At 44.5% G+C, this 24,455-nt stretch overlaps 1 protein-coding gene across 1 annotated transcript in view; it reads left to right on the top strand.

Annotated features, from left to right (window-relative positions):
• The window catches only part of LOC126456070 (rho guanine nucleotide exchange factor 12), a 1,154,422-nt gene that overhangs the window by 426,169 nt on the left and 703,798 nt on the right, over window positions 1-24,455 (top strand). The gene's annotated exons all lie outside the window — the stretch shown is intronic.

The following is a 24,455-nucleotide window of genomic DNA, read 5'->3' as shown; positions in this document are numbered from 1 at the left end:
GGCCCGCGGCAGCCTCGGCGGCGGCCTCAGCAGTAGGCCACAGCAGCCGCCGCGTGCTGCTCTGAGCCCAGCCGCGCCTCTGCCGTGGTAGCGTCGCGCTTCCTTTGTCGCCTTCCGGCGTCCATCGCCTGCGGCTCTGCGCTCTTCTTCCGCCCTCAGTAGTGGTTGTGTCACGCCAACACGGCGTGTATTTCACACTCATCAGCAAGTGCCCCCGTCGTCGAGGTGGAGTGTTCTTACAAAGGCGAGAGTAAGTAGGCAGTTGTCAGAGATTTTCGATTCTTTCTCACCGTCTGCTTTTTTCCATCATTAAGTGGACTGAAATCCTACCACTGAATGACAGTACTTCTAATGATTAGTCTTTCTTGTAGTCCTCTTACATCCAGTAAATAATTTAAGGGGCGTATGCAGTGCATGATTGCCTCAAGAAGACGGGTCCTGTGTTTTTTACGTAGAGAAATTCGAAGATAGAAGACGACTCACCGATGGTTTGCGAAACACCAAATTTTTAAGAAGTGTACACAACCTACTGAAGTGTCGTGTTCCTGTCTCAGCTGACATTTTCGATCAATCTGACTACCCTGAAATGCGGCCGACGTCCCACCTGCCGCCAGTTTCTCGCCAAACCATTCAGTCTGGTCTCGATTTTTTTTTTTTTTTCACGAGTGTGTATATTCGTTAAAGAGCGAGTGTTTGTTCCTCCTCGACTTATTCATATGGTTGACTTGAGTAGTTCAGTAAACGTCGTAGCTGCGGAAACTCCATGCGAATTAGTAGTCGATTTGAGCAAGCCGCTGATAACATATCCACATATTCGTCGCTTCACTTTTATGTGAAACCGTATGTTCCGTAAAAAAAGTATGTATTTTTATTTTTTTAATGACAACACGTCACCAGTTTAGCTAATGTACCCAAAAGAATTTTGTGCTTCGAGAGTGAGAATGTTGATATCGTAAATCCATGTGGTGCCTATAACATGATGCATTTACTCGTAAACATTGCTCAGCACAGTTATAGTTTCTAACAAATCTCTCAAGTAGACACCGCTTAAGATTAAAACGCACAGCCGGCCAGTGTGGCCACGCGGTTAAAGGCGCTTCAGTCTGGAACCGCGCGACCGCTACGGTCGCAGGTTCGAATCCTGCCTCGGGCATGGATGTGTGTGATGTCCTTAGGTTAGTTAGGTTTAAGTAGTTCTAAGTTCTAGCGGACTGATGACCTCAGATGTTAAGTCCCATAGTGCTCAGAGCCATTAAAACGCACAACTATGAAGAACGAAAAATGACGTTAACATAGATTAGCCGTAGCTTGAAGTTGCCCTACGTTGAAGAGTAATACATAACTATGGCAGGGGTAGGTCGATCTGCTAAAGTCTTGTTGTAGGTCAGATCTCGTTATTCACCTACCTCGAGTTAAGTAAATCGCGGGATCACTGCTTTAGTGATCTCTATTTTAGAGGTACTGGACCATATTGTAAAGTTGATGTACTCTATTTTTTCTGAAGCTCATTGCGTGCTGAAGAAGTATGACTCGGTGTAACTCAATTTACATAAGCAGCGTGTGTAAAGTTCATGCTCCGAGCGCCATGTCTAGCTTCCTACTTGAAACTTTTGGAACACTTGGGCTAGTGCATCTTTGGAACACTGTGGATATGATCGTGAGGAATGCATTCTCCTGTGGCAGTTGTTATCACTCAGAGTGGAGATGAGCACATATAGTGAGAGCTTTACACGAATAGCATGCTTGTGTCACACAAACAGATAAGGCAGACGCGAAAGCCAGTTGACGCCCTGAGGCACACCGACACCTCCGACTCGGCTGCGTCCCGATTGCGTCGTTGCAAGGCACCTACAAAATGCGCATCTGCAGCGAGTCAGGACTCTGTGTTAGAAAGATGCTGCATGCTATCAGCGGCGGTGCGCCTTCTTTGAGCCAGCAACGACAGATAAAAAGTGCGCGCTTGACGGCCCACGGAGCACAGATATGCCTGAAGGCGTAACAGTTGTTGCGTTTAATGCGAGCAGTGCGTCAACCTGAAACATGTGTCGTGAGGATACACCACGAGCAAAAGCAGTGTGAGCAAAAATTGTTCTTAAGACGCTGAAAAAAATAAAATGGCTCTGAGCACTATGGGACTTAACATCTATGGTCATCAGTCTGAAAAAAAAAAAAAAAAAAATACTGGAACAGTTTCAGACATACGCCTTTCCGATAATTAGTGCATATACCATTTTCATTACAAAAGCTGTGATTCTCATCAACTAATTATGCTTAAGAAAATATGATAGGAATTGTAGTAGGAAGCACGAAATACACTTAGATACTTAGTTTACGTCTCATATTCTGTTGTGAAACTAACTTCAATCAGTAAAATATTTTTTTAGTAGAAGACTTCAGCACTCTTGTCCTGCACGTCAGTTAAAGAGCTGAAGTCTTGGAAAAAGCTCAAACGATACAGGAAGACCAGCTGGCATGATATCCGTTAACTTCATATTCGTATTACTGAAGCAAGGTTATGACATGTGCTGGTTGTGGAGAAGTTCGAAGACTGGCTGGTCTATCGAAACAAGGGAAGAGCAGTGCAGCAGCGTTAGACTAACTAGAGTATCTTGTCGCAAATACCTCCTTTCCTCGCTCAGAGATATACGGCGTGGTTCACTGAAATCCTCAAGGAAAATGAGAAAAGCTACAGTGATATGGTTTATTATGCAGGAACGAAGGGCCACTCTTTCCATGTGTTGTGCTAAGTAAGAAATACGGAACAAGTTTGTAAGAACCACCCGTTTTCAGAGGAACTCTTTCCCTGCGGGTCCTTGAATGCTCCTTATAGCTACTGAAAACAAGACAGTCTGAGCCTCCTATTGCATGCCACAACAAATCGTGTTTTTGTTGCTCGATTGCTCCAAATGGAAACTGCCCGTCGGAATAGAATTGTAGTTGCTCAATTAGAACCTACTTTAATTGTCTTGAAGTCAGTTCCGTATGTTGTGATGTTCACACAGGTTTGTCTGTTCGTAATTCTCACCAAATTTCGTGGCGTAGTAATCAAGGCACTGTCCACCCCCGGTATCTGAGTGGTTAGCGCGACAGAATATCAATCCTAAGGGCCCGGCTGGGTCGGTGATTTTCTCCGCCCAGGGACTGGGTGTTGTGTTGTCCTAATCATCATCACCATTTCATCACCATCGACGCGCAAGTCGCCGAAGTGGAGTCAAATCGAAAGGTTTGCACCCGGCGAACGGTCTACCCGACGGGGGGCCCTACTCACGCGACATTTACATTTGTTAAGGCACTGATCTCGCATACGGGATAAGCGGAGTTCAAATTTTTGCGCGACCGGTCTGATGTAAGTTCAGCGCGGTTTCCCCAAACCGATTACGGCAAACTCCGGGGTGGTTGATTTGAAAACGACACGGCCGCTGTCGTTACACACCCCCACCTGACTTAATGCTCCTCCTCTTATGACCTTGCGGTCTACGTAACGGTGAACATTATTCTTTCATCGTTGCAAAGTCCTCCTCGTAACCGGAGAAGGCCTGAATGAACAGAAACCATTCTCTGTTGTTAAAGTTTCATTGGTGTCGTCGGCTGTGGTTGCACTGCGGTCAGATCCCTGTTCCGCCAACCAGATTGTTTTTCCTGATTTCTCAAAAGCATTTCAGAAGAAAGCCGGTATGGTACATCAAAAAGGCTTCAGTCGATTTTCTTGCATTTCCTTTTCCTGTTTTGTGTTTGTGCTCCGTTGCTCATTACCTCGACTTAGTAGGGAGAATAAACGGTGAACTTGCTCCCACGATATTTCGGCGCAGAATCTTCGGCCAATCTTGTCTTTGCTGAAGATGGCGTGAAAGCTAGCCCCTGAAATCCGTCTTTTCGTCCGAAATTTCATATAATAAGTCACTGAAATACTTTTTCCCTCGCTATAGTTGAAAAATATATTTCCAGGTTTCAGTTTTTATGCGTAGTGTTCCGACGACAAGTTCAGCGGACGAAACTTTTTCCATAGAAATGGACTCGGCAACTTGGCTACATCGATACGCGAAAATACTTCTGTCACTCTTGTCGCGAGAACCTCAGAAATCTCCCACCACAATTCCTTCATTAAATCAAGAAGGCAAAAAATCCTTAGAGCTGTCTCACCTTGTGATCAGGTGTGGCGCGACATCGCATCGCACAGCTCTTTACACATGAGCTAAGCGTTCAGGTCTGAAGTAGAGAGAGACAACGTGCTTATTCTAGCGCCATTTATTAGTTACATTTGTTACACACTATGTGATCAAAAGTTTCCGGTAACCCCCAAAAACATACGTTTTCCATAGCAGGTGCATTGTGCTGCCACTTACTGCCAGGTACTCCATATCAGCGACCTCAGTAGTCATTTGACATCGTGACAGAGCAGAATGGGGCGCTCCGCGGAACTCAGGGACTTCGAACGTGGTCAGGTGATTGGGTGTCACTTGTGTCATACGTCTGTACGCGAGATTTCCACACTCTTGAACATACCTAGGTCAACTGTTTCCAATTTGATAGTGAAATGGAAAGGTGATGGGACACGTACAGCACAGAAGCCTACAGACCGACCTCGTCTGTTGAGTGACGGAGACCGCCGACCGTTGAAGAACGGCTCCACATAAGCTACACATCACGCCGGTAAATGCCAAACGACGTCTCATTTAGGGGGCGTAAACATTGGACAACTGAACAGTGGAAAAATGTTGTGTGGAGTGACGAATCACGGTACACAATGTGGCGATCTGATGGCAGGGTGTGGGTATGGCGAATGCCCGGTGAACGTCATCTAACAGCGTGTGTAGTGCCAACAGTAGAATTAGGAGGCAATGGTGTTATGGTGTGGTCGTGTTTTTCATGGAGGGGGCTTGCACCCCTATTGCAGCACAGGCCTACATTGATGTTTTAAGCACCTTCTTGCTTCCAACTGTTGAAGAGCAATTCGGGGATGGCGATTGCGTCTTTCAACACGATCGAGTACCTGTTCATAATGCACGGACTGTGGTGGAGTGGTTACAGGACAATAATAGCCCTGTAATGGACCTTTGGGATGTTTTGGAACTCCGACTTCGTGCCAGGCCTCACCGAGCGACAACGATGCCTCTCCTCAGTGCAGCACTCCGTGAAGAATGGGCTGCCGTTCCCCAAGAAACCTTCCAGCACCTGATTGAACGTATGTCAACGCGAGTGGAAGCTGTCATCAAGGCTAAGGGTGATTCAACATCATATTGAATTCTAGCATTACCGATGGAGGGCGCCACGAACTTTTTTTTCAGCCAGGTGTCCTGATAACTTTTGACCACTCAGTGTAGTTTCTGAGTAGCCATCGCCCGAAGTACCTCATATATGGCTGCACAGTTACCAGTTCATGAGAGAGACGACAAAACCAACCTGTTCATCTGTGTTTTGCAGTCGCCGTGATTTTAACAATTTACGGCAGAGGCTAACTGTCCTAGGACAGAGTAAGAACAATTTTGAAAACAGCTTCCAGCTCTGCAGCTTCTATCCTAGTAGCCCAGAAATATCAGTGAATCGACTAACTAAAAAAGAAAATTATTGTTGCGGGGCGTCGGTCTTACGTTCGTGATCAACCTTGCATTTACTGCTGTACTAGTAACAATTTGAACATTTTTTGGTGGATGGTGTTACAGAAATCAAGGCTTGACTACTCTTCATATGCCACGATCATGTCTTCTAAATTACCTTGTACGTATCAATTCACGGATTTTGAACCTATGGTACATACGATCTTGAGGCCACTCTAATGTATGAGATGTATGCGAACTACGAAGTTCTTTACCTGCTTCGACTCCGTGGCTGCATTTTAAGCCATCCAGATCATGTAATCGGCAGGAGCAACCAGGAAGGTTGCGGTGTTCAGCTGGATATTATCACATGCGGGAATTCTGATCATTGAACTGGCAGATTCATCAGCCATGAATGCCCGCCCAACACCAACAGTCTCGCAATGTAGAGTTCCCCATGTTACTGACGTTGCTGTGAACCAAAGGAGCGCGTGTAGTAGGGGAGAGGGGATGGAGGGTAGAGAATCTCGAGAAGAGAGACGAAAAACTGCAGTCGATGAGGCCAGTCGTTGCATAACTTCTGCCAGCCACAGAGCCGAAATAAATCATTTTAACTCCATTACAGCTTGGACACTTTCCACTAAATTACTTACAGGAGTGACGACCTGCTAATTTGAGGTGCCTAAGGAGTTTGTATATCATGAACGCTACATTTTGAAAAGTACACCCATAAGAGGGCAGCTCGTGGTTTTTTGATCTGGTCGGGAGATGCCGCGGTGGATAAAACACGGGACCCGCATTCGGAAAGGTGCGGTTGAGGTCCACATTCAGCCATCCGTATTTGGATTTTCCGTGGTATCCTTACGTCGATTAAGGCAGACCTCCGGGATGGTTGTTTCTAAACAACCGACTGTGTCCAATCTGATCTTGCGCTCTGCCTTCAATGATCTCTAGATTGTCGCACAGATGACAAAATGGTAGATATCGAAATAGATGACAGAGGGATAGAAAAACAATTAAAATCGCTCAAAAGAGGAAAGGCCGCTGGACCTGATGGGATACCAGTTCGATTTTACACAGAGTAAGCGAAGGAACTTGCCCCCCTTCTTGCAGCGGTGTACCGTAGGTCTCTAGAAGAGCGTAGCGTTCCAAAGGAATGGAAAAGGGCACAGGTCATCCCCGTTTTCAAGAAGGGACGTCGAACAGATGTGCAGAACTGTAGACCTATATCTTTAACGTCGATCAGTTGTAGAATTTCGGAACACGTATTATGTTCAAATATAATGATTTTTCTGGAGACTAGAAATCTACTCTGTAGGAATCAGCATGGGTTTCGAAAAAGACGGTCGTGTGAAACCCAGCTCGCGCTATTCGTCCACGAGACTCAGAGGGCCATAGACACGTGTTCACAGGTAGATGCCGTGTTTCTTGACTTCCGCAAGGCGTTCGATACAGTTCCCCACAGTCGTTTAATGAACAAAGTTAAGCATATGGACTATCAGACCAATTGTGTGATTGGATTGAAGACATCCTAGATAACAGAACGCAGCATGTCATTCTCAATGGAGAGAAGTCTTCCGAAGTAAGAGTGATTTCAGGTGTGCCGGAGGGGAGTGTCGTAGGACCGTTGCTATTCACAATATACGTAAATGACTTTGTGGATGACATCGGAAGTTCACTGAGACTTTTTGCGGATGATACTGTGGTATATCGAGAGGTTGTAACAATGGAAAATTGTACTGAAATGCAGGAGGATCTGCAGCGAATTGACGCATGGTGCAGGGAATAGCAATTGAATCTCAATGTAGACAAGCGTAATGTGCTGCGAACACATAGATAGAAAGATTCCTTTCATTTAGCTACAATATAGCAGGTCAGAAACTGGAAGTAGTTAATGCCATAAATTATCTAGGAGTACGCATTAGGAGTGATTTAAAATGAAATGATCATATAAAGTTGATCGTAGGTAAAGCAGATGCCAGACTGAGATTCATTGGAAGAATCCTAAGGAAATGCAATCCGAAAACAAAGGAAATAGGTTACAATACGCTTGTCCGCCCACTGCTTGAATACTGCTCAGCGGCGTGGGATCCGTACCAGATAGGGTTGATAGAAGAGATAGAGAAGATCCAACGGAGAGCAGCGCGCTTCGTTACAGGATCATTTAGTAATAGCGAAAGCGTTACGGAGATGATAGATAAACTCCAGTGGAAGACTCTGCAGGAGAGACGCTCAGTAACTCGGTACGGGCTTTTGTTAAAGTTTCGAGAACATACCTTCACCGAAGAGTCAAACAGTATATTGCTCCCTCCTACGTATATCTCGCGAAGAGACCATGAGGATAAAATCAGAGATATTAGAGCCCACACAGAGGCATACCGACAATCCTTCTTTCCACGAACAATACGAGACTGGAATAGCAGGGAGAACCGATAGAGGTACTCAGGGTACGCTCCGCCACAGACCGTCAGGTGGCTTGCGGAGTGTGGATGTAGATTTAGACGTTGAATCGTAATTGTCGTTTCCTTTCAAGCGTTAAGCGCCAATTAAATCGTTTCCTTTCAAGCGTTAAGCGCCAATTAAATTATTCCGTATCTTCTCAGCTCGTGTGAAAAATGTTTTGAGGTATAACAAGCACACTTTCGAGCCCTTTATATGTTTTACACACACACACACACACACACACACACACACACACACACACACACCACGGAAGTAGCTACTCTGTCGCCAAAGAATGAAAGTGCATCACTGCAGAAATATTTTCCTGTGAAATGCAGCCTTTATCTGAGAAATTCACTGGTTATTCTGATGTGAGATTTTCGCAAACTGGTAATCTTAACAACAAGTCCTTGTGACAGAAACCAGCTGGTAGTATGTTCTGCTGCTCAGGGCGGCCAGGTAGCTGTTGGGACTTTCGAGCCCCGAAATTCCGCGACCTGTGTCGTCTTGGAGCCCTCTGGCTTCGTGCACGCAAACGCTTGACCTACGAGCAAGAAACAGCGCAGCGGTATTGCAGAGGCGACCGCGCAATGCGAATGGTCGACTTTCTGGACCAGCTGGCGCTCTTCCAGGCGTGGCGTGCTGCTGTTTAAAAGTGCTGCCAGTTTAGCAAGCGCGCAATCATAATTCAGAATCATTGCGAAACGTGTCTTAAGCTACAGCAGCAGTTATTGCAATGGCAGTGTCCAGAATGAGTGCACAGTAAACTCAAGGGAGGGGTTACCGAAACCGGGTAGCCAAGAACGTCACAAGCAATACGGAAAACACCACACACACACAGACACACACACACACACACACCACCACCACCACCACCACCACCACCACCATAAGATGCTTTTGTTGGTAGTTAAATTTTGATGAAACGCGCTACGTTATTAGATGTAGCTGAAAAGAGCAGTTTTAACGAGGCCGTGTGGTGCAAGGCTCTTTTCTCCCCTACTTCCAAGTAGAGGAAAAGCAGTAAGTAAAATCAACAGAATAGAGTTTGTGCTACCTGCAACACAATGACTGAGCGAGGTGGAGCAGTGGTAAGGCGTTGGATTCATATTCGGGAGGACAGCGGTTCAACTCCCTCCCGTCCATCCAGCCATCCAAATTCAGGTTTTTTGTGATTTCTCTACATCGCTTAAGACGAAAACATGCACGATTCCCTTCAAAGTACACGGCCGATTTCCTTCGATATCTTTCTCCAGTCCGACCATGTGTTCCGTCTATAATGACCTCGTCGTCGACGGGACATTAGAGTTTAATCTACTCTCCTGCATCACAGTAAAAGCTGCCTGTTCGTCGAATGAAATATTCCACAACACACTAGGTTTACTATAGCTAGGTTTGAAACTGTGACTCGGCGAAGATAGTGTGTGCTCTTCTGAAGATATGGAGTTCTGGACAGCTGTTAGCTGTAGGATTTTATGTAAATGAATCAGGAGGAGCAGTAGAAGGTTATCTTGGGTATTCAGTGAATCGTACGCATTGCAATCTTGGAGTTGTCAGAGATGAATATGCCGCCTGTGCTGGAGTATTATGCAATAAATGTGTTAACAATAGGGTAAAATGTTAATCTGGTGCAAAAACTTGGAATAAGTAATGTAATGTATAGCTGAGCACTTCCCGAATAGTAAAGTTTTGTAGCGGGTTACTACATGAAATCAACAACGTTTGACTATGAAATCACGTGAACTCATTTGTAGGTAAAGCAGATGACAGGCTTAGATTTATTTGTGCGCTACTGTAAACTACAGCGAGTCTACAAATGAAGTTGCGTACAGAATATCCCACTCAGGTGTGTTGGATCTGTATCAGATCGGACTAACAACGTACATCAAACGTTAACAAGATAAATCAACGAAATGAAAAAAGTCCAGGTGTTCTCTTGCCTTTTACGACGAGGTCATTAAAGACGGGTCACAAGTTCGGATTGGACAAGGACAAGAAGGGAAATTAGCCGTTTACTTTTCAAAGGAACCGTTCCAGGGTGTACTTCAGGTGGTCTAGGGCAACCACAGACCTGGATCACTGGACGGGGATTTGAACCCCGCTCATCCCGGATGAGAGTCCAGTGCCTACTTTACCATTTGCTAAGGACAGCGCGAAAGAACGCAAGCTTGTTTGCCTATCAAGAAAATGTTGCAGATTTTCGAAAACCTCAACACACAGGCAAAAAGCGCTAAATATTTCGCGGTAAAATTTCAAGAGCTGGTTTTCTGATTGTAATGTACAATCCATACGCTGCTGACGTAAATATCCCCGAGATAAATTTAGATTAACAATAGGATGCTACATATAGTCATCCCTTACCACCATTCTCCATCCGTAAATGGCATAGGAAGAAATCCTAACACACGATACAATACAGACGACTCTGTGTTATAAGCGATTTAATGATCGGAAGAATATAGACGTCGTTATGGTAGGTGTGGGCACCACCTTCTTTGAACTCCATGGCGACATAGCACCGTAACCTAGTCAAGATGTTAACAGCCTCGTCTGAGTCACGGCCAAGTGGGAGAATGAGTGGCCGGAGGTGATAAGCAACACGTTGCGATTAGTCAAACCGCCACACGTCCGTGGAGCGCGTTGTCCCAGTCTGTTGGATTGGCAAGTAAGTCTTCCTGATGTCTGCGAGTAGAACACGACCCGATGACGCATAACTACTTCCTCTAACAGATGACGAACCAGTTTGTGGCGATTACGGCACAACTCGTTTCCTGTGAAGTATGTCGCATTTTAACTAAGTGTATTTCACTTTCCGACATGAGAGCGTCCATAGATTCATAAGCCCCCCCCCCCCCTCTCTCTCTCTCTCTCTCTCTCTCTCTCTCTCTCTCTCTCTCTCTCTCTCTAACTTTTCGCTTTGTAACAGTCGCCTCGAATTATGAATGTGGGCGCTGGTAGCCACCGCTAGTAGTGTTGTCTGAATTGTGATTGGTCAAAACAAATTTTTGCCGCCGAATCAAAAGTTCCTACAACAATACTCCACAATAAACAATACGTCCTCGCAATCTATAGTCTCCATGGTTCTTGTCGAAGGGGACTGTTTCTCCATGCTGGCTAGAAACTAATATTTTCTCGTCGAAGATGAAAACATGTTCATTTGTGTAGTTAGGTATGTGATTGAAACGCGTGAGTCAGTGCTCACTACCCAAAAACGCTGCCGATTTCGTTGTTAGAAGTCCAGCTTGAGATGCAAATATTAAATTTTTAAACGAATATGTATTATGCCGAAGAAGTTGACAGTACTCTCTGCGTATCCTAATGTAGACTTGAAAGTTTACATTTGTGCAGCAGCTTCTATTGTCAATGGAAGAAATGTTTCAAGGAAGTCAGATCATCGTGTCTCAGCGACAGCGATTGCGGTTAGGCGACATGAAGACAGAGGTGTCACCTTGTTTTGACCGATAGCTCTGAAGGCATACTTGGATTTTGAGTGGAGTCAGCGGGGGTCTCGTTTTACAGGACGACGACGGCGGAGGCGCTTACCGGACGCGGCTCGGGGTTACGTCAGCATACGCGCAAGAAGAGGACGAAAAAAGAGAACAGCGTGCGGTGGATACAGTCTGCGAGGCAGCTCCTACCACGTGACGTATGCCCACCAGGATGTCAGCTCGTATTTACTTGCCGTAGATGTCTTGGTACTCACTACCTCCGACCGGCACAAATCCAGCCGGAAACTGTGTGGCACAGAACGTTTTCTTCATAGCGGTCGCACTACACGTGTAGGCAACAAATCTTACCCAGAACACTGTAGTAAACAACCATAACTGAAAACAAAAAAAGAATCACAAGATAAGTAAAGCTTGCACATGACTACAGCAACAGCTGTTAAGTAAAACACTGAAGAGAGCCACCTGCGAGGAATGGAACAGTCATGTATCAGAAGTAACTTACATAGGTTATGACCGTTCAGGGCTGCCTCTAAGTTGGTCTTTGTGTTACAGTTAAAAGCTCAATCTGCACATTATTCTTACCGGTACTCGACGTTTAAGACTCTTTCAAGAAACAAAGAATTTGCATGTAAACTGAATTAGCGATTCTTACATTGTCGAGGGTACATTTATTTGTCCATCGTTGTAATCGGCATGTTCGTGGATATACACTATATGATCAAAAGTATCCGGACATCTGGCTGAAAATGACTTAAAAGTTCGTGGAGCCCTCCATCAGTAATGCTGGAATTGACTATGGTGTTGGCCCACCCTTAGCCTTGGTGACAGCTTCCACTCGCGTTGACATACGTTCAATCAGGTGCTTTAAGATTTCTTGGGGAATGGCAGCCCATTCTTCACGGAGTGCTGCACAGAGGAGAGGTATCGATGTCGCTCGGTGAGGCCTAGCACGAAGTCTACGTTCCAAAACATCCCAAAGGTGTTCTATGGGATTGAGGTCAGGGCTTTGTGCAGGCCAGTCCATTATAGGGATGTTGTCGTGTAATCACTCCGCCACAGGCTGTGCATTATGAACACGTAATCGATCGTGTTGAAAGATGCAATCGCCATCCCCGATTTGCTCTTCAATAGTGGGAAGCATGAAGGTGCTTAAAACATCAATGTAGGCCTTAGCTGTAAGAGTGCCACGCAAAACAACAAGGGGTACAAGCCCCCTCCATGAAAAACACGACTACACAATAACACAGCCGCCTCAGTATTTTACTGTTGGCACTACTCACGCTGTCAGATGACGTTCACCGGGCATTCGCCATACTAACACCCTGCCATCGGATTGCCACATTGTGTACCGTGATTCGTCACTCCACACAACGTTTTTCCGCTCTTCAGTCGTCCAACATTTACGCTCCTTACACCAAATGAGGCATCGTTTGGAAATTACCAGCGTGATGTGTGGCTTATGAACAGCCGTTCGACCATCAAATCCAAGTTTTCTCACCTCCCGCCTCTCTCTCTCTCTCTCTCTCTCTCTCTCTCTCTCTCTGTGTCAACGGACGAGGTCGGCCTGTACGTTTTTGTGATGTACGTGTCCCTTCACGTTTCCACTTCACTATCACATCGGAACCAGTGGGCCTAGGGATGTTTAGGAGTGTGGAAATCTCGCGTACAGACGTATGACACAAGTGACACACAATCACCTGACCACGTTCGAAGTCCCTGAGTTCCGCGGAGCGACCCATTCTGCTCTCTCTCACAATGTTTAATGACTACTGAGGTTGCTGATATGGAGTACCTGGCAGTAGGTGGCAGCACAATGCACCTAGTACGGAAAACGTATGTTTTTGGGGGTGTACGGAAACTTTCGATCAGATAGTGTATTTTCACACTCGATTTACTATAATCGGGTGTCGACGACAGTGTAACAGCGAACGTGCGGCAGACGACAGGTCGCCTTGCAGCGCCTTGAAAGAATCCGCTCATGGCAGAAACTCCCATTAAAATGCTCAGCCGACACATTTGACACGAATGTTGAAACACACTTCCCCCCTCCCGGAAGTTTTGAAGTCTGTCACAGAAGTGCCTCCCGATTTCTCGTTTTCTGTAGTGCGCGGAACGTCTACATATACAGCGTGTAAACGATAATGGTTTACATAGTACCGTAATGCTCTAGAGAAAGTCGAGGCGATAAGTTTGGTGCAAGACACGTGTGCTGTATGAAGCCCGGGAACACCCTCAAATTGGTCTTCAAAGACAAAGACACCGAAACTACAGCGCTCGCGCACCCGATGAGGTGTTTAATATCCTACCGCCCCCTTATGTCGCCGGTCTTCATTCACTCTAATAAGTTAAACTTTACTCTGAGGGTAATGAAAGAGAATTACTTAAGTATAACTGAATTCTTAATGGAGCGATAAAAAAGTAACCATTCGGGGCGTTACTGCAGCATGTATGCAACGTAGCGCGACTCCATTACCGTTGTATAAGGACCGGCATGTAGGCAACGGATTCGTGTGACATTCGTGTCTTTCCGATGCGCGTGCGGTAAATGCGGAAACGGGAACTGTGGTGACATTGTTATCAAATGCATCTAAACAGGACCAACGTTCTATTTTTCTTTTCTATGCTCGTACGGATAAACATCGGTAGACATCCGTCGTAAAATAAAGAGTGTGTATGGGGCAGCAAGTTTGTCAAAGGCCATCGTCTTGGAGATGTGTGCCAGATTCCGCTCTGGTCGCGATTTGAAGCAAAGACGCCGTTAGATCAATGCTCACGGCCGTTTTTCCGGATTGGCGTACGGATTCCGGACTGTACAGCCTTCGAGCGGAAACTTTTTGATTGCCCCCTAATACCGCGTTTCTAAGTCAGACTAAAAGGTGTAAAATAATTTCTCGTAGCCCCATAGAGACTCCAAAGACCACATAGATAGTCTGAAAATTTGTTATTGTGAATTTTCGATAGCTTTGAAGATACTTGGAGAAGATTTAAAACGAAAAGCATGGGGCGTATGTAATAGTTAATTGGAAGTAGGTGAACTATACATCCATCAATTAGTAAGTAATAAATAGTAAGGAGGTGAACTATTCATTCATCAATTATATATTGCGTGTGCCCCACGTTTTTCGTTTTAAATCTTACAAGTATTTTCATAGCTATAAACATTCATAATTACAACTTTTTAGATCCACTTGTATGAAGCTGGAAATCTGTATGGGGCAAAGAGAAATTATTTTATACTTTCTAGTCTGATTGAAGAACGTGATATATTAAAAATTCATTTGTATATGAATAATTACTTTCAGCTTTTTGATCGTGTGCGTGTTTATGTGAAAGTTTGGAATCGATTTCAGAAATTAATATAAGGTTACACGAGAGGTCTGTAGTAAATTTGAGGTTTATTTCAGCTCTTCTTCACCTTACTCCGCCAATATATTGCTTCCTCCTACGTGTATCTCGTGAAAAGATCATGAAGGTAAAAGTTAGAGAGATTCGAGCTCTTACAGAGGCTTACCAGCAGTCGTTCTTTCCGCGAACCATTTGCGACTGGAACGGGAAAGCGGGGAGAGGGCAGTGGCACACAAGTTCCCTCCTCCACACACCAGATAAGAAATCGAGTTAATATTGCATTGCTGTCCAAGGATGTGCTAAGGCTAAAGTTTCAAGTCTCTAGCTCATAGGGAAGTTAATTTAAATCAACCGCAACATGTGTAGCGAACAGAGAGGCAGAGAACAAAACAATATCCGTTCCCCCTTCCCCCCCGTCTCTCTGCTCAGCCGTGCCTGTCTGCTCGCACAACGCCAGCGACGCATTCCGATACTACCGGCATCAACAGATTGGTTCTGTAGGGCATCCGGATCTCAGGCGTTACCCACTTTTTTCATCCCCAACCCCCATACGTACCGAATAGACCGACAAGACAGCGAGTTAATACTGCATTATCATTCAGTTGTGAGCTACGTTTAAAGTTTCTAGCTCATCGAGAAGTTAGCTTAAAATAAACTAAAAAATTGGCACTCTGCAACTACAGTGTTTGAATTGTGTCTCAAAGGGACGCCACAGTTCATTTCGAGTCGTTACATTCAGACGTATTCGACCATATTTCATCTACAAATCAATGAATTTAATGGCTGTGGAGTTTCTGAATGTAGAAAAATTAGGAAATTGTTTTCTTTTATACGGGCTTTAGTGTAATGTCAGACGTCCTTCGATTTTCGAGTAGACTGTTTCGATCCAAAAGATTTCCCTAACCTTACATCTACTGCCAAGTCCCTGCATCCAGAGACCAAGCTGGTAGAGACTTAACGTTCGGCGAGGATTGTATAGTCTTAAATGTTCTGGCTGTGGAAGACAACGATTCCGTTAATCACACACACAGTCCCGCTGTGTGAGATAATAACTTGTATGTTTCTTACACTTGGAACACCCCCCCCCCCCTAGCATATTCACGCAGCGCTGTGGAAGCAAACGTAATAAACCTTGAGATGAACTCCCAAAAAACTAGCAGTCAGCTTTGAGCTACTCGCTTCTGCCTAAGGGGAAATAAAGAAGAGGCAGTTGTGACACGAAGTGCATGGCTCATTAAGATAGCAACGCGCGGACTGATGCAGATGGAATGCGATCGCGGGTGTTCAGTTGAGAGAACAGCACACTGGACTTCAGTTCATGCATGACCTGCTGTCTTTGAGGACTTCATTTATTTCCGGCACTTTCATACCACGTTAGATTACTTCCTAGTCAATTATCTTTCTTCCCGCAATAAGTAATCATTTTCTTCTAAAAAAATTGCTGATAAATGCCACATTTGAAACAAGAGATGAGCACTGTTTAAAGTATTTTTGCAAAGCTTTAGTAATTGTGCCAGCGCTCGAAAAACTTCCAAAATAATTATCTATTTTTATACAATTGTTTCTTGTACAAGGGTGTTTCAGATAAACTTTTACAAACCTTGGGAATAGGCGCCTTACATTAAAACAAGAAAAAAGCTCATATAAACTTGTGTCCGAAAATCCATTGTTTTCGAGTGATTAATGAAAGTTTACAGTTTAGATTATAGGAGCTCATCAACACACAGACTCATCATAAATATAAGTGTTGGAAATGCTCTTCTCTTGCTTCTAAACACGCACGCACTCATCGAATCGTGGACTGTCGCACCCCTTCAAATACTCCCCTACCGTTTCGAATAGATTCTCAACCTTCCGTGATACGTCTGTGAAGAATTTCTGCATCCGCTTGGTATGCTGCATAGACTAATTTTCTAAGGTGCCCCCAAATATAATAATCCACAGGACTGCGGTCTGCCGGCCGTTGTGGCCGAGCGGTTCTACGCGCTTCAGTCTGGAACCGCGCGACTGCTATGGTCGCTGGTTCGAATCCTGCCTCGGGTATGGATATGTGTGATGTCCTTAGGTTAGTTAGGTTTAAGTAGTTCTAAGTCTGGGGGACTGATGACCTCAGGTGTTAAGTCCCATAGCGCTCAGAGCCATTTCAACCATCTGATTGAGGTCTGAGGGATCTGGTTCTCCTCTACCAGTCCACCTGTCATGGTAGATACCAGCCAGTGCATCTCGAACACTGAGATGGAGATGTGTTTGAGCTCCATCACGCATAAACCACGTTTCTTCTTATTTACTGCGGCACGTCTTTTATTATGTCTTCGAGGCTGTTCTAAATGAAGTCCCCGTAGACAGCATGTACAAGACGTTCTGTGAGAACCTGTGGCCCTACCAGGCATACAGCTACAATTCCAGCCCACACATTACTCGTAAACTGATATTGGTGTGTAGGCTGTACTGTAGCATGAAGATTGCGATCGGCTCGGGTGTGTTGATTGCGGAAATTTGTTTTTCCGTCTGTTCCAGACGTTGCCTCCTTTGCGAACAAAATATAAGAGACAAACAAAGGCTTGGCAGTTTATGCAACAAAGCATGGGCAACCGAAATAGCTGATAGGCAGGCTTAAGGCGCTGCACACGTTGAAGATGATACGGATACATGAGTTTCTGATGAAGTATCCGCCACGCTGAACTTGGAGATGTACCATATTCCAGGGCCACTTGCCTTACGATCATACCTGGTTCTTTGTCGACATCCCCCAGAACGTGCTCTTCCTCGTCAGGCAACTCGTTATTCTCATCTGTCAATAGTCTGTGGTGCTACGGATCATGTCTTCACAACGCCATGATACACAGCACCAGAGGCTGGATGAATCGGCTGTCTTCTGTCTGGAAACGCCGTATGATACAGCCGTGCTGCCTCGTGCCCATTACCATTCGCGTTGCCTTACATAAAAATCATCGCTACCTGCTCACGAAATTAATATCCTGCTATATTTGAAGGGAGAACTTCCAGTTAACTTACTACCTGTAGTACATGGGCACATTGAAGGCAGGCGAATGGCCGTTGTAAAAAAGTCTTCCTGTCAACACAGCGCGGCCATCTAAGATACATCGAGAAGTAAAGTTGAGTTGTTGGGATGTGCTTGGAAAGCTGTTTAACGTCAACTTTCATTAATAATTCGAAGCCGAAGGATTTTCGGACATACCTTTACATGAAATTTTTTCTTGTTTGCCTCCAGAGTATGTAAAAGTGTTCTTGAAACATCCTGTATATTGGCTGCACATTGCATAAACCGTCAAACTGTTAGTGAAAATATAGATGGAGATGTCCTCCATTGCTACCACAATGTAGCTGTAACAATCTGTTGATCCTTTGCTTTACGGAATTCGGTTAAGTTAATGTAAAATCGCATCTTGAGTTGGAGAATGCACGTAGAAATAGTAACACACTCAAATTATATAAATCTACAGGAATCGTACATGCTACGGAAATATATAAATGTGCTGTGAGATGAGATGCAATAAATGTGGTGGGTATAATATTTCTCACGTATGATACTTTGAGACTGCAATTCAACGTATTCAGCAAAGGAAAGAGAAATCTGATACAAATGAAACCACAACTAATTTTTATTTTGTAATGTGTGTAGCCTTAGATAAGGTTCTTTACGACCCAAGATATCGCCGGCCGGTGTGGCCGTGCGGTTCTAGCCGCTTCAGTGTGGAACCGCATGACCGCTACGGTCGCAGGTTCGAATCCTGCCTCTGGCATGGATGTGTGTGATGTGCTTAGGTTAGTTAGGTTTAAGTAGTTCTAAGTTCTAGGGGACTGATGACCACAGATGTTAAGTCCCATAGTGCTCAGAGCCATTTGAACCGTTTGAACGACCCAAGATAACTGTATTGGCTCAAGATATGTTGAATTGAAAGTGGTTTTTTGTTTTCGCTGTTTCAGAAAATAGCAATTAGTTTCTAGTTTTCTTGTGAGAAGTTAAACTGCATTATTAACAGTAATCGTATAACTTTCTTAGCTGTTGATCGTGTGAATGTCTTTATTAACTCTTGATTGAGTTTAGACGGGTTGTTCTGTTATGTTGGAATAAGGGTTCAAAGGAAGTAACGTCATACTGCAATGTATAGTACCCAGCTGCAAGTGATAAAATCAAGTAAGAAAAATATGAGTCCCGGCTTAGAGGTGGTTTATAGTCTACTCATGGGACTTCTGATGTTGATTTGATACCTCGTACCTCACGCTGAGGGGCCGTGTAGAAGTTCTTTTTTACGCGAATATGTTACAGCATACCTTTGTCGTAGACTACAGTCCAGCTCATACAGTAGTGTTGCTTTGAGCCGCAGGTACAACAGCATCATCGATTCTTCTATACTGTGGTGCAGTAAAGTAATTGACTGAACGATACATTACGTATCTCTCTCATACGGTTTTGACAAACAAACAAGAAACTAAACAAAAACAAAAAACACAAACTCGACCAGGTCAAAAGAATACCCAGCTGTAATAAAGGCAGTAACAGGATTGAAAACTTTGAGTAATGATGAAAGTACGTTGCACTAACTTTGGAAGGTACCACCATAAATATATACCTCTTGTGTTTTTAGGGTTCCATACTTCAGCCTCTAAAAACGGAACCCTTACAAGATCGCTTTGTTGTCTGGCCGTCAGACTCTTTAAGAACCATTTTTCTCATGGTCGAGTAGACGTATCAAGTTGAAATCATGTCACCCACTAAGATCTACGAACCCCTGGCGGTGTAAAAAATTTTACTTACTAAGTCAGTGCAATCAAAAGACATGGCCATATACAGGGTGAGTCACCCAACGTTACCGCTGGATGTATTTCGTAAACCACATCAAATACTGACGAACCGATTCCACAGACCGAACGTGAGGAGAGGGGCTAGTGTAATTGTTCAATACAAACCATACAAAAATGCACGGAAGTATGTTTTTTTGACACAAAACTACGTTTTTTAAATGGAACCACGTTAGTTTTGTTAGCACATCTGAACATCTAAACAAATACGTAATCAGTGCCGTTTGTTGCATTGTAAAATGTTAATTACATCCGGAGATATTGTAACCTAAAGATGACGCTTGAAACCTCCGACGTTCAGTTGCGTGTTGTAACAAACACGGGCCACGGTCGGCGAGCAACATCTGCAGGGACATGTTTACGATGACGACCGTGTTTACGAGTGTGGCTGTAGTGCACTGTTGTGGTTTGGTCTAGCTGTCGCAGTGTCCGCATGTAGTGCCTGCTGCTATTGTTATTCTGCATTCGTCTCTGCACGCAGACCAACTGTAGTACACCGTGTTACCAGACGTCTGTGATAGTGTAGTGTTGTAGGAACTGTGACCATGGTGTATTCGAACTCTGAAAAGGCGGAGATGATACTCATCTATGGCGAGTGTCGACGAAATGCAGCTGAAGCCTGCAGGGTGTATGCAGAACGGTACCCGGACAGAGAGCATCCAACGTGCCGCAAATTGCAAAACATCTACCACCAACTGTATGCAACAGGTATGGTCGTAGCACGCAAACGGGTCCGTAACAGGCCCGTCACAGGAGAAGCGGGTGCAGTTGGTGTGTCAGCTGCTGTTGCCATGAATACACACATGAGTACACGGGACATTGCGAGGGCCGGTGGACTGAGTCAAAGTAGTGTCATGCGCATACTGCATCGTCACCGCTTTCACCCGTTTCATGTGTCGCTACATCAGCAATGACATGGTGATGACTTTAATCATCGAGTGCAATTCTGTCAATGGCCATTAACAGAGAATGCGTTGCAGTTCTACCTGTTTACTGATGAAGCGGATTTCACAAACCACGGGGCAGTGAATCTACGGAACATGCATTACTGGTCCGTGGACAATCCTCGCTGGCCCAGACAGGTAGAGCGACAGCGACCGTGGACTGCAAATGTATGGTGCGGAATCATTGGCGACCACCTCATTGGTCCTCACTTTATTGCAGGGGCCCAAACAGCTGCAACATACATCGCGTTTCTACAGAATGATCTGCCAACGTTACTCGAAAATATCCCACTGGAAACGCGTCGACGTATGTGGTATCAGCATGATGGTGCACCTGCACATTCCGCAATTAACACTAGGCTGACCCTAGACAGGATGTTCGGCGGGCGTTTCATAGGACGTGGAGGACGCATAAATTGGCCAGCCCGTTCTCCTGATATTACACCTCTGGACTTCTTTCTGTGGGGTACGTTAAAGGAGAATGTGTACCGAGATGTGCCTACAACCCCAGAGGATATGAAACAACGTATTGTGGCAGCCTGCGGTGACATTACACCAGATGTACTGTGGCGTGTACGACATTCATTACGCCAGAGATTGCAATTGTGTGCAGCAAATGATGGCCACCACATTGAACATCTATTGGTCTGACATGTCGCGTCACATCTATTCCACTCCGTAATTGAAAACGGAAACCACGTGTGTGCGTGTACCTCACCCCTCACGGTAATGTACATGAGCGTCAGTGAAAAAGACCAATAAAAAGGTGTTAGCATGTGGACGTAATGTGCTGTTCCAGTCTCTTGTGTACCTAAGGTCCATCACCGTTCCCTTTGGATCCCTACGTAATTCGGTGCTCGCCGATACACACGATCGAACAGCGGATGAGTGGTACTCAAGCATCAACTTTAGGTTACAATATCTCCGGATGTAATTAACATTTTACAATGCAACAAACGGCACTGATTACGTATTTGTTTATATGTTCAGATGTGCTAACAAAACTAATGGGGTTCCATTTAAAAAAACGTAGGTTTGTGTTAAAAAACATACTTCCGTGCATTTTTTTACGGTTTGTATTAACCAATTACACTAGCCCCTCTCCTCACGTTCGGTCTGTGGAATCGATTCGTCAGTATTTGATGTGGTTTACGAAATATATCCAGCGGTGATGTTAGGTGACTCACCCTGTATGTTACGTATATAGATAGTCGCAAACTCACTAATCAGAACCTATTAAGTACTGCCCATTGACTTAGAGTCGTGAAATTTGTCAAGAAGCGAGGTGCCACGAACAGTGGCCGCGTGCTTAGAGGCGCCATGTCACGGATTGCGCGGCTCCTCCCGCCGGAAGTTCGAATCCTCCCTCGGGCATGGGTGTGTGTGTTGTTCTTAGCATAAGTTAGTGTTAAGTTAAAGAAGTGTGTAATTCTACGGACCGATGACCTGAGCAGTTTGGTCCCTTAGGAATTCACAAACATTTGAACAAGCAAGGTTTCACAGTTTAAGGCAGGGAAAAATCCGGAAATCATTAATTTGTAATTATACAAAAAAAAAATAGTATGTCATTTGTTACCCGACTGTCAGTCTGCCAGCCTGTTAAGACGCATTTTTCTCAGGAATTACCGTAGCAAATGTGAAATTACGCAAAAAAATATAAACTCGAAACTTAATTTTGGAACATTCTCGAAAGTCTTGGAATTCTCGTGACCAACATCTTGCCCGTGTCGATATCGGTAACAGGCAAAATCGTCGAGATTGGATGATCTATCTTTATACGTAATTAAATTTGTGTGGAATCCTCGGAGCGCTAGTCCTACTCGCTCTTGGCCAATTTTTATTCTAGAAGTAACTTCCTGGTTATGCCTGTGATTGTAGCGGTATTGCACACTACCTTTCGACGTTCAGGAGAAGGTTTAATACGGAACCGCTTGTTCTCCCAAATTCACAACTGCGACAGCTACTGCCAAGCATCTCCCTAGATGGCACTCATTTTTCTGTCACACAGGACCTACCATTTGTTAAACAGGGTCTATCGAAAGTTGTGGACTTTTTTGGGAATTAGATTTCTCATGTAATAATTACAATAAAAATTTGTACCAACAGGGACCAGGAAGGACTTAGTTTCCACGGTGTGAGATATTGTCGTACAGACACAAGTAATGCAGAAGATATTTAACAGAAAAAAAACTAACCTCGTTCCTAGGCAAGACATAAACTGATTACTTGAATTACATACAACTATAGTCCATCGAAGCAGTAGCTGGAGCTAGACGCATGGGACATTCCATTCGGAAATTGCTAAGGAATTCAATATTCCGAAACCCACAGTATCAAAAGTATGCCGAGAATGCCTAATTTCATGCAGTATCTCCCACCGCGAACAACTCAGTGGCCGACGGCCTTCACTTAACGACCAAGAGTAGCGGCGTTAGCGTGGAGTTGTCAGTGCTAACAGACAATCAACACTGCGTGACATAACCACAGAAGTCAATGTGGAACGTACGACGAACGTATCAGTTAGGGCAGTGCGGAGTTAATGGCAGCAGACTACCGACGCGAATGTCTTTGCTTAACAGCACATCGTCTGCAGCACCTCTCCTGTGATCGTGACCAAGTCGGTTGAACCCTAGATGACTGGAGAAACGTGTCTTGGTCGGATGAGTCCCAACTGCTGTTGGTAAGACGTGATGATAGGGCTCGAGTGTGGCACAGACTCCACGAAGCCTTGGACCCTAGCTGTCAACAATGCAGTGTGCAAGCTGGTGTTGGCTCCATAATAGTATGGACTGTGTTTACATAGAGTGGACTATGTCCTCTGGTTATCTTCGGCTACTTGGAGACCATTTTTAGCCATTCATGGACTTCATGTTCCCACACAATGATGGAAAAACACACTGCATTCAAGAACTTAAAGCTTAATCTATTATTTTCGGCGTAGCTCTCCTCTTCACGTACGCCAGATGTCTTCCGTCTTGCAACAGTGAATCAGTACGAGTATTCAGCGAATCAATACGAGTATTTCTATTACAATTTCGACGATATCCCAGCTCCCCTAACGATATATGTACATCTCATCTGCTAACTTCACCATGTTATCTCTAGCACTCCCACGGATCAGTCAACTGGTCTAGATTTGGTTCCTCCTGTACTGCTTTTGTGTTTGTATGTCATTGGTTCCATTCGAGAGGAACGCGTTGAGAAAATTACCCAACGCTCTGTTAATAAGACTGATATTACTCTAATGCAATATATTGTTATCATTATGTACAGCTAGGATTGCCATCTTCGGCAAGTTAAAAGTCGGCACACTTAAGACAAAAGGTAGCACTTCGTGTATTAAGTGTGCGATTTATACTAAGTTTCGTCGGTTCTTATCCTCACACCGAAACTGAACTACAAATACCGTACTTGAAGCTTAAATTACTTTAAAGGTAACAGTATTTACCTCAAACGTTGGTGAAAATGGATGGGGCGGGATATGAAATTACTAGACGTACTTGTTGTCTTATATAGCTGCCTTTAGAAGTTTCTTCTCATGCAAATTAAGCTCATACAACTCTGAGCAGGCCCTATTACAGCTTTTTCAACAAACAGTTCACTGTCCGTAAATTTCACCTTAAGTTTGTTTCGCTCATTAGTCGAAAACTGTCTTCCTACATGTCCGTTGCTCACTGGAGTATAAATAACAAATTTCGGTATCTTTCAATATGTTCTGGGCTGCAGTTCTACTAAACACAACCATGTAGTGGCGTGGGACAAATAAGTAGAAGTAGGAACGATTCCTACAAATTGGGACAGGTGGCAAAGCTATGTATAGCCCATGGGCAGTAGTGCGCAAAACGTAAGGAGGTAAATAACTTTTGCATGATGTGTGTCTGCCAAGTAACATAGCTGGATGATACTTTTACCAAACA

Source organism: Schistocerca serialis, chromosome 2, assembly GCF_023864345.2.
Source record: "Schistocerca serialis cubense isolate TAMUIC-IGC-003099 chromosome 2, iqSchSeri2.2, whole genome shotgun sequence".
Lineage (NCBI taxonomy): Eukaryota > Metazoa > Arthropoda > Insecta > Orthoptera > Acrididae > Schistocerca > Schistocerca serialis.
The sequence above is the reverse complement of the archived record's forward strand: the minus strand, read 5'-3'. Positions and strand labels throughout refer to the sequence as shown.